Source organism: Atta cephalotes (assembly GCF_000143395.1).
Source record: "Atta cephalotes unplaced genomic scaffold scaffold00029, whole genome shotgun sequence".
NCBI classification, from domain to species: domain Eukaryota; kingdom Metazoa; phylum Arthropoda; class Insecta; order Hymenoptera; family Formicidae; genus Atta; species Atta cephalotes.
The window spans coordinates 2,805,041-2,816,276 of NW_012130093.1; positions in this window are offsets into that span (position 1 = coordinate 2,805,041).

Consider the following 11,236-nt stretch of genomic DNA (forward strand, 5'->3'; position numbering starts at 1 on the left):
TCTACGTGTTTTGAGCGTGAGTGAAAAACAGGATTCATGGCTAACTTCCCAGCTCCTTGGTTATCATTATACAGCCTCACCCTTGACAACAAGGTGAGATCTATCTCTGATAGAAATCTGGACAGATATATCACTTCTTTAGCTGTGTCGCTAAGCGCGACATACTCAGCTTCGGTCGATGAGAATATCACCGTCTTCTGCTTCCTTGATTCTCAAGAGATGGTAGCGTTCGATAACAGATGATCAACGATCCAGAGTGCAGCTGTCCCAATCGGCGTCAATAAATCCAATGAGGCATTTTCTAGCATTCTTCTAGTATAATTTAATCCACAGTTAATGGTCCTTTTGAGGTATCTGAGGATCCTTTTGGCATACACTCAGTGAGTCTTGTTGTAACGCGTATTGAACTGACTCAGTACATTAACGGCGTAAGAAATGTCAGGACGAGTTCCTTGTGCCAGATACATCAATGAATCCAGCAATGCTCGATAAAGGAATGCAGGGTTGTTAATGTTCTCGTCATCTTCGATGTCGTATAGTATGATCTCGCTATCCAACGGGATTTGTGCAGGCTTGCAATGGCTCATGCCGAATCTCTCCATAACATCCCGTATATAATCAGCTTGGGAAAGACGAATGCCCTTCCTGTCGTAGGATACCTCAATGCCGAGATAATATTTGATGGGTCCGAGATCCTTGATTGCGAAAACTTCGTCTCTCATTCAGTGGCATCGTCGAAGAGCTTGCCTCCTCCGTTTGTAATAAATCCGTCCACGAAATCCTCTTGTGGATTGCTCCCGTCGAACTCTTCCAGGAATTTCATGTCCCTCGCGATGATCTTTCGATTCTTTGGAACCCAAATACGATAGCTTCAGGTATCAGCGTAGCTCACCAGAATGCCCTCTGGATTCAAACTTGCCCTTGTTTGGCCTCTTGTTCAGGACAAGCATTTTGCATCCGAATGATTACATGACTTACATCAGGTTTTCATAATTCGTAAGGAGCGTTCGTCTAGACTTGGTGATATAGCGATTCCGTATGTGATTAGCTGTATTAACCCTTTCAGTCAATTCAGGGGATGTAGCATTACAGGAAGGGTGGTTTCTTAGATTTTTGAGGCTGAATCTGAATTCGAAGTCGAATTACAAAAAAAGTCAAATCCAAGATGGCGGATTCAAAAAATTAATAATATTGCGAAATTGTATAAATTTGAGCTTTTTAGGATTTTGGGATAGCTGAATCCAAATCCGATGTCAGATTACAAAAAAAATCGAATCCAAGATGGCGGATCATAGACGGCGATTCAGCAAATTGACAATTTTTCGATGTTTGAGAAAAATCAAAGCAGGAGTGCTTTTTTTTTTAGAAATCTATATCTTGAGAACATAAATATTGCTTATGTTATGTTTATGGCTTTTCATTTTGAGACATCTATTTTGAAATTGATTGATTATAATGCCAACAAAAGAGTACTTCGAACGTTACATTTGTTAATCTTTTTCATTAAAAAAGGACAGAAACTTATTCCCAATACATTAACAACAATAATATATAGTGTTAAAAATAATTGATTCAGTGCAATAATAATTGATCGATTGCAAAAATAATCACTTTTTTGTAGTTCTGATCGCCATATTAGATCCGCCATTTTGAATTTAAAAAATCTGATGGCGGATTTGAATTCAGCGATCTCAAAAACATTGGAAACAATGATTTGCAATGCATGTTTATTATCAAAATCTGCCACAAATGAATTAAATTTGGAAAAACATTTTTTGGTATAAATTTGTTTATAATAAATAAAATTATTAGATAATCATAAAACATGCCCTGCTTTTTGAAGTTTGGATTTTATTTTATCTGAAAATACCCCAGCAAAAAACCCCGTGAGTTTACTCTGAAAACAAAAAATATGATAAAAAAAAGGAGATCAAAAGGTGTTTCTTATATGACCTATTGTGACTGAGGGTTAATGGCAGCCAGCTTCATAGGAGTCAAACGTCCTTCATCTTTGACTTAATAATCACAGCATGTAAACCACAGCATTAAAGTACAATTCTTTTTTTCTTACTCGAAAATTTTATTCGAAATATATATAATATTAGGTGTGGGAAAAAGTTCGTGGCGTTTTTCCCGTTAGATGGCATTAAAAAAATATACATAATTAAAATACATAACGTATATTACAATATATCGAGTAAAATTTTTCGGAGAGGACGTTTCGGAATGTAGCCCTAATATGTATTGGGAGTACAAATAAGTTTCCGCCGTTTTTTATCAAAAATTAAGCTTTTATTGTGAAAGAACGATACATAATGTTTTATTCAAAATAATGGCCATCACTAGCCACTACTTTTTCCTATCTTTCTGGTAGCATGTGGATACCGCGTCGGAAGAACGCTTCATCTTTTGAGGCTATCCAATCATCGATACAATTTTTGGTATCTTCATATGATATGAAGTGCTGTTCAGACAGGCCATGCGTCATCGATCGGAATAAATGGTAGTCGGAAGGAGCAATGTCTGGAGAATACGACGAGTGGGGTAGAACTTCCCATTTAAGTGTTTCTAAGTAGGTTTTGACCGGCGCCGCAACATGTAGTCGAGCATTATCAGAAGAATAATTTTGTCATGCCTGGAGTAGTAGTGGGCGCGTTTTTCCTTGAGTGCTCGGCTCAATCTCATCAATTGTGTTCGGTAGAGAGCCCCAGTAATAGTCTCGTTTGGTTTGAGCAACTCATAATATACCAAGCTAATCCCACCAAATACACAATACTAAATACACATGAGTTTTTTCCATGAATATTCGGCTTGGCTGTCGATGTTGAAGTATGGCCAGGCGGTCCCCATGATTTCCTCTTCTTTGGGTTATCGTAGTGGATCCATTTTTTATTACCAGTGACTATACGATGCAAAAAACCTTTTCATTTATGCCTGGCAAGCAACATTTCACATGTGAAAAATCGGTGTTCAACATTTCTCGACTTCAGTTCATATGGAACCCAATTCCCTTGCTTTTGAATCATTCCTAATGATTTTAAATGATATGAAATTGTTTGTTGAGTCACTCCTAATGTAAGTGCAAGTTCTTTTTGCGTTTGGCACGAATCTTCATCCAATAATGCTTCCAATTCCGCGTCTTCGTACACTTTCGGCCTTCCACTACGTTCTTTGTTTTCGACGTCAAATTCACCGTTCTTAAACTTTTGAAATCACTCACGACAACTTCTTTCATTCAAGGCAGCATCATCATATGCTTCTACAAGCAATCTATGAGCCTCAGCTGCAGATTTCTTCAAATTAAAGAAGTAAATCAAAAGTTCCCGCAAATGACATTTATTCGGCTCAAAACTCAACATTTTCGTACAAAAAAAATATATGATACTGATACAAAATCGTTAATATTCAAGGTTGTGGTGTTGCCGGATGTCCAATCTTACGATATGTCGTTTTATATCAAACAATTTTAACTATAGTTTATTAGTGACGCCGTCTTTTGCAAACGGCGGAAACTTATTTATACTCCCAATAACATCGTTTAATGCATAAACATCGAATGATTGAGCCTAGTTTCATCAAAATCGGAAAGGGCTCATCTTAATCCTTCATGGTCCTTCTGAATTCAAAATGACCCGAGTATCATTTTTCACACTAGATTTTAGAACCTTCCTAACATCAGAAAAACGCATACCTACTGGATCGTCTGGAAGTTTGAAGTTTCAACTATCGATAGAGACGTTTAGCTTTTTAATCAGACTGTTAATATGCGTCTAACAGCCATTCGTAAAAAATATTTTTTTCTCGAATCAAAGTGTCTATAAGTGTAACTAACACGTCATTAAAAAATTTATGATTTATATTTTTGCATTAAATAATTGCAAAAATAAGCAAGGTGTGGATTGCGTCTTTCAAGTAAGGATAAAAAAGATGAGGAAAGAATGTGAATGAATCCGTATCTACGTCGTGATCTATGTATGATAAACGCACTCTCTAAATCTGAATCAGTGAATAATCTACTGATGTGGCATACTTGATACTGAATTGTCAGCATCATATTAACACATTTGGCACTGGATGGTCAGAGATAAGATTAAACTATAAAGAAAAAGTTTGAGCATTATATAGTTAATATACCGATATTTGTACGTTTTAACATATTGTAATTTCAATCTTATAATCTAAAGACACGGTAGTGTCTCGGCGCTAAGCCAAGTGCAGCAACACTGTCGTGGCTACTTTACGCGAGCAGGAAAATTGTGGGGGACTGAGATTATCATATATCAATAAGGGCAGAACCGATCATGTTCTATGTATGCTTAATTAATAGCATACACTTCGGTTGTGCTTTTATTTTTTAGTACGTGCTTTTATTTTTTAGTACGTGCTTTTATTTTTTAGTACGTGCTTTTATTTTTTTCTTTGGGTTCATGCTCTACGAGCGGAGATATTACGACGCTGAAAATCCGAATCTGAAACTTTTAATGTAAGAAACATCGTCATCGTCACCGCTACAGAGTGGGGGAAATATCTTTTTAGAATTTTTGGCGCAAGAAATGTAGCGCTAGCAATGCATGATAATGTCAACGAGCGTTGCAATAGTTCTGCACATTCTACACTCTGCAGAGATTATAAATGAAGTTTATGGTCACGCGATCGCGGAGGAGTTGAATAAATTTAATTGCGGCTAAAGCTATTGGGTTGTCCGGAAAGTTCGTGCCGATTTTGAAGGAAAATTAAAACACAGAAGATTTTTAATTTCATTTATTATATTTAAATCTTTTGCGGCACGAACTTTCCGGACGGCCCAATATATATAATATCCTGGTACCACAAATTATTGAAAAATACTTTCAGTGTATGTATTCGATGTATTTTCGCATAAAAATAATACATGATCAGCGAGCGATGCGATCTGTACGGTACTGTCTCAGTCGGTTCAAAACAACAGGATCGGTAAAGTCGGTTTAAGTATCTCGGTACCAATGAGATATCATTAAAGACGATCGGCTCTTATGAAAGTTCGCGTGCCTGTTAAAATTTAAGTGATTAAGATTCGACTCGATTGCTCCAATGTTACTTTGATTTTAAGTAAAGCTTAAAACTCTTTCTATTTCTGTCTCTTTTTGGCTTTAAAACGAGATAAATAAAATTTTAAGTCTCACTTAAAATCAAAATGACATTGATGCAACTGGAGTTACTTAAGAGTAAGAAACAATACGGTACTATTGTAATTTCATAATTTATTAGTTTTGTAGACATGTTTAAAACTTAATAATACTTGATTTTTATTTAACTGATTTTGATATGTGATTTTAATGTTATTCTCCAACTTTGATCAATAAAAATGATAACTGCAGAGAAGAAATTATAATTTTTCAGCAATATACAAGACATTGTAGCATTAAAAGTATGCATACTTATTTATACAGCATACAATATAAAACTTCAGAATATCAATTATACTATAGTGGTTGCATCTACATATAACAGAAAAAAGAGCTGTGCAACTGATGTAAAATTCTTCATTACATTATGCAGAAAAAGAAAGTCTAAGAACAAATCATATTAAGAATCTTACACCGATTGCAAAGTTGCTTTTTCTGTAAACGCAGCCATTGTTAAATTATTTTCGCTTACTTCATTTCGGTAAATATTCGAGGGAAACAGTTATTGCAAAATTAATAGGAAATGTGATATTAATTAGCGATTTAGTAGTACTAAAATTTTTTTAACGACTTGTAAAATTGATGTGTTAAAGATTTTTATAGAAATGTGTCGTGAAGAAAAATTTAAATAACAAACTAAAAACGCAATGTTTAGATTATTTATTATTAAAAATATTACATATACAAGTAAAAATTTAAGTATTAAAAAGTTCATATAAGTTCATATAAGTTTTTTTTATCTTAGTGGACATACTTCTTTTTTCCAAAAGATTTTCAATTTTACATATATAAGAAAAATTTTGATATTTCAAAATTCATATTAATTTCTGTTATAAGTTTTGCAAGTATCATAGTGGACATTATTTCTATTGTTTATTGTCTTAAATTACAGATAACGAAAAAAAAGGAGAAAAAAGGTAACTGATTAAGTATTTTCTGTTTAATTCGTAACTAATTGATTGCACTGATATTGATGAGACATTTTGTGCTATGCACAGCTTGTGCATCGACAATCTTTTAGGACTAACAATTATTTACAATGTTAATGCGACGAGGAACAGAAGAAAGATCTATCTAAATCTCAACATTTTCATGTATATAGTGTGACGTGACGTTTTTCACTGTCCGTCACAAAGATCGTTTGACTTGAGCGGAAATAGCGCGGCATTTTCGTCTTGTATATTCTCCCGAGAGCGTGTCGGCGCTAAGCGCGATTTTCAAGCGATTTCTATCGTTACGTTTCGCGAAATATTATTACTTCTTTTTGCGAATTTATTTAAGCTTTTATTATCGGCGGTTCCAAGATATAGGGTAATCTCGGCAAATATGCTACACTGGGATTTACGCCGCAGAAGTCAGAAAATAGAAGGAGTAGAGGTAATTTTCCCGCATTCTGTTACATATCTTTATGTTATATTAGTATTGTGTTATGATTTCAGTTTCTTACTATTAATATTAATGAAATTATTGTGAGTTGAATCAATTTGTCATTGTGTTAAATAGCGCCATCATAAATTATAATATATATATATATATATATATATATATATAAAATGATTACTGTAGGACGTGCAAAAGACTTAGTGGTTATTTCGTGATACATGAGTAGAGAAATAGTAAAGCATGTTATAATAAAATACAAGCTCTTGTATTCTTTGTTTAGTTTGTTATATACCTACTTGAGATATATGGGATTTTTAACAGGTGGGATTTATATCCAAAGCAAAGTGCACAGATTGAATTCAGTGCACTAAATACAATACAATAAACGCATTACATGAAATATGTACCTCATGTCATAACACTTGTAACACATCTGGGAAGATTGTAATTATTATTCTTACTTTATTCTTACTTCATATTTATCATTCTTATTCCTTAATAAAACTTTATAAACGCATTTTATAAGTTATTATGTCATTTTACGTTTTATTTATATGCATTATTTGTAAATTTTTTATGAGCCATATCTCCCTCCCCTCCCCCTATGAATAATCATATATCCCCTATGCAATATACGGCAAAAATGAAAGAATTTTTAAAAATTCATTTTTTAATATTATATAAAATATTTCGGATTTCTAATATTTTTTTCATAATAGTAGACAGTACAAAATTTTTACTGACATATAGTTCGTTTATTTTAAACATAATAAATAATATTCAATAAACTCTCTGCCATAGAATGAGCGAGAGTCCCTGCTGGCGGTGCTGCAAGGGAACTTTTACTAAGAGAGGACATCCAATTCGGAAGCGGAGATCGTCCAAAGAGGAAGTCATCATATCCTAGAGGCACTCCATCCAAATAGTGCAGAGGGAAGTCTTGCGAACAACCGAAAAGGATACTAGTCAAAATCTGCGTATTCTACGCGCAAGGATACAGGGCGCGCGACGCTATAGCAATTTGCGAGAGCTCGCGAGACTCGCGATCAGACTTATTAGGCACGTGGGCCTATGATGCCTGCGTGCCCCCGAAAAAACCTCGGGTCCAGCACTTGTGCTGTGGCAAGCCGTAACAACGCACGAGGTCACAGGATAGAAAGTGCTACAGCAAAAAAAATATGAAAAAAGGTCTCTATTAAGAAATGAATAAAAAGCGAAAAGTCTGTCTATTTCGCGTGAAGCATGAAGACTTTATATCGGAACGCATACAAAGTACGGTTTATTCGAGAAAATAAGAAGAACAGTTCAAGTCGCATAAAATTAGAAGAGTATATATAGCGCAATATTCACTCATAAATTACACAAATTTAATTACGGAAAATTAAATAATATATGACTAAATGAACGAGAAACAGAATTGAAAATCAAAACGATCCCGTTTCAGTCATACTACTATAAAATTTCTGAGAAGAAAATATATTGTGCTCTTCTTTAATTTCATGCGACTTGAATCGACTTGAATCATTCTTTTCATTTACTCATAAGGCATAAAGATCGGAAACCATACTTCGTATGCATTCCGATATTCATGCCTTTTCGTTCATTTTTTGACATAAATTTTTCTTCATGTTTTTCTTAATATAGCATCTTTTATGGCTTAGGTCGATATAGTACCCGTAGTCGAGAGGCTAAGGAAAATTCCATAGTGAGACGAGCGTAGCCTAACGTATTAAAAAGCAGTCGATTTTTAGATCAGAGGGATCGCATGTATCCGCAATTATCGTTTAATTTCGTTGAGTCTGATATTTTAAGGATAACTGCGTCGCCTTTGCGAGCGCGCAGTGCGTGATCGTACCATCCCGTCCGATATCATATTCCTCCCATTAATTTCAAGTCACTTATTTGTCCGCCGAGGCCATAGGGTCAGGTTATTTGGTTATATCCTATGGTGCATCACATTTTTATATCGCGTCTTAATGTGGAGATTGAGATAGATTTCAGATAAAATTCTCGCATGTTTTAGAATTTCGAAAATTTTTCGTCGTAACAGTTCTCGTTCTTTTCACGAGCTCGAGGTTAGATTTGTTTTATATGTTAATTACCTGAGACTATCGCACCCCGATTACTTTTTTTTAATTACGATATCAACTGTTCGTAGAATTAATCTCTAAAATTTGAAATTCGTACCGTCGAGATAGAATTTCTTTTATTCAATATCGCGAGTCGATATCGCGAGTCGAACGTTGTTTTAAGAGGTAATAACATTCTAATGCATGATTATCAATTTGTTAGCCAGCGTGTACGGAATAGTGTACACAAATGAGAGAATATATTTGTTATCATTTTATTGTGACAAATTCAAATATTTTATTACTGTATGCCCTCCATTTGTTGCTTATTTTCCAAGATATCCTTCGTTCCCGATTACGAACCGTCCCCTCTACTATGAGGCTGAGCAGTCGGTTATCAAAGCCGTCAGCGTTCGCGATTCTGTAGAGATCTTTATATTCAGAGTGAAATCTTTTTGCTAATTTTGCTTTGCGCAAAAGAGTAGCACGCTCTCTCGTGCCTGGCGCCCAATAATCGGTGTTGAGAGTTAGAGCATTTGGCATTCATAAGATTACCTGATATATTTTCGATTCAGGATATAGAATTGTGATTATTGGCAGAAACTATAAAAAATATTAATCACGAACGCACGACAAAGTTGCATCACGCTCGTGAGTGCGATCGCTTGTAGGAAGCTTCCTTCGTTATCTCATTCAAATTAAATAATTTTTTATGATTTGAAAAAGAAAGTGTAAGAGTTAACGCGAGTATTGGTTGCATAAAAAGAAAAAATACTAGATTTACACTACATTAAATGTGTATAGATATAATAGAATAATATTTTCGTAAGTTTTATTTCCTAAATACACATTTAAAATTCACATTAAATGCATAAAAATTTAATATTAGAACGTAGGAAGATAAAAAGCTAATGCGAGTCAGCACAGGCTTGTTGGTGTGCAAAAATATATTTCGGAATGAAATAAAATTAGATATTTCAATCCTTATTATTGGATCATCTTTAATGTAGTTTTTGAAAAAATTCAATTGTGTAAATTTAAATATGTACTAACCGCTTACTATTTCGTCAACATAATAAATATAGAACTTATCTGTATTTAACTGAATACTCAAACGAATTACATTATCTACAATATACAATAAAAAATAATAAAAGACATAAAATACTAATACAAAAATATCATTAAAGAAACTGAGGATATACTTACATTAAATATTGACGATGGTCAAATAATTTAGAACGTGTGTATAGTAAGACATTTCAAGAGTGTGTGAAGAGGTCAAAACGAAATTGTCGTTACTAATGGGGGAATAATACAATAAATAAAAGAAAAACGAAAAATCAAATGAGTTATAAAAATAAAGTATGCGCATTAACTATAAAACTTGGAAAAATCATTCTTCTTACAATAAATCATGGTATAAAGAAGCCAACAGTTTCAGTATCCTCTTAAATTTAAATCATTCTCTTGTTTCTTAATATGAATAGACTCTGAGATTAATTACTTGTAATTCTTTTCTTCATCTAAAATCTTGACATTGTTCCAATAAAAATCATAATTAAATTCAAGTCTATGTTCCGAAATAATCGAGTGTTGATTAGTATATCTATTGATGCGATTATGATGTTCTGATATCCTGGTTCTGATATCCTTTAATAATCTTTTCATTTGGCCTATGTATGAAGCATTACAATCAGAACAATTAATTATTGTATATTGCAGATAATGTAATTCATTTGGGTTATTCAGTTACAAGACATACAGACAGACAAGTTCTATATTTATTATATTGACGAAACAGTAAACGGTCAGTACATATTTAAATTTACACAATTGAATTTTTTCAAAAATTACATTGAAGATGATCCAATAATAAGATGATCGAAACGTCTGTAATTTTATTTCATTCCGAAATATATGATATTCTTACACACAACAACCTGAGCTGGCTCGCATTGGTTTTCTACCTTTCTACGATTTATTTTTTGGAGCCTTCAAAATTGAAAATTTTTAATATTAAAAATTTGCGAATATTATGATACGTTTATATATTTAATGTAATGTCAACAGTATTTGTTAATACAAAATGCGTGATATTAGTACAAATTTACCTTTTTAAAAAAAGATAAGTAAAGGTTAAATTCTACCAAATTAAAAAGTAAAACTCAAGTAGTATTATCATTGTTATTTACTTATTAACTCTGAAAATATATATCACTCATATAAAAGATTTGACATCAACAACTGGCGCTAAGTTAAATCTTATACCAACTATATAAATAAAATAAAGAATATAATTCAAATGATACTATCTTTAACTTTTACATTAAAAGTATATATCTTTGTATATATCTTTGTATTGAAGGATCTTCCCATTAAGATCCAAATGACTTTAATTCTTTTTGTATGTAATTTTTATATCGCAATTGATTCAAGAACATTTTCTCTTCCAACCAAAATAGTAGTTATTTAATTCTCTTTCAATTGCACATTATTCAAAACGTTGTCACTAAAATTGCGTTACCTTGTTCATGAATGTAATATTTAAAATAAGAAAAATAAAAAACATTCCCATGAGAGTAAAAGTATCCACCGTATACATATATGCGATTACAC